This window comes from Sinocyclocheilus anshuiensis, unplaced genomic scaffold (assembly GCF_001515605.1).
Source record: "Sinocyclocheilus anshuiensis isolate Anshui unplaced genomic scaffold, SAMN03320099.WGS_v1.1 scaffold991, whole genome shotgun sequence".
Lineage (NCBI taxonomy): Eukaryota > Metazoa > Chordata > Actinopteri > Cypriniformes > Cyprinidae > Sinocyclocheilus > Sinocyclocheilus anshuiensis.
In genome coordinates, this window is record NW_015547702.1 from 443918 (window position 1) to 444998 (window position 1081).

Here is a 1081-nt window from a genome sequence, read left to right on the forward strand (position 1 = left end):
GTGCTATACAAATAAGCGCAAATTGAATTCAATTAAATTGTATGAATTAGGCGGTAACACTTTAGAATAATGGTCCGTTGTTAATAAGTAACTATGCAGGAAGTAATAGGTAGTACTACATTAACACTTAACTTAATACTATTAACTAATAGAGAAGCAAGATTAACTAAGCAGTAAGTAGTAGCAAATTTAGGACAAAGGTAGTTCCTTATTAGATATTTGATAATTAATAAAACAATATATCCTCATTGAGAACTACTTGTGAACTATGACCAATTAATAAAGAATAACCAATTAATTACTAATCACAACAGTAACGTCTTAAAAGTGAACAATTGGGTTCTTTGTGGAAACTAATTTATGAATTTGATATCCCCCAAATAAGTCGGCTACATTTTAAAATTGTGACTACTACTCTTACCAAAGGATGGATGTTCACACTTAAACATAGAATAATAATAAAAATGAAAATTCACTTAAAAATGTTAATAATTAAGAAGTGATGCTGACAAGCTCATGGTTGAATTAGTTCACAATTATGATCTCTGCTTCGTGTCAGTTCAGTATCAATGTATCCCACTCCAAAATACCTACTGGTAAAATATCACTAGTGCTTCACACAAATGTATGACTGTACAGTATGTCAGATATAAAATATGTTAAATAACTTATTAATTTACTTGTGAGTAATTACATTAATTATTTGTATTATTATTTTATGTGTTTGTTTGAAATAAACAGAGAACATCCATCCTTTGGTAAGAGTAGTAGTCACAATTTCAACCTGTAGCCGACTTATTTGGGGGATATCAAATTCATAAATTAGTTTCCACAAAAAACCCAATTGTTCACTTTTAAGACGTTACTGTTGTGATTAGTAATTAATTGGTTATTCTTTATTAACTGGTCATAGTTCACAAGTAGTTCTCAATGAGGATATTTTTATTTAATAATTATCAAATATCTAATAAGGAACTACCTTTGTCATAAATTTGCTACTACTTACTGCTTAGTTAATCTTGCTTCTCTATTAGTTAATAGTATTAAGTTAAGTGTTAATGTAGTACTACCTATTACTTCC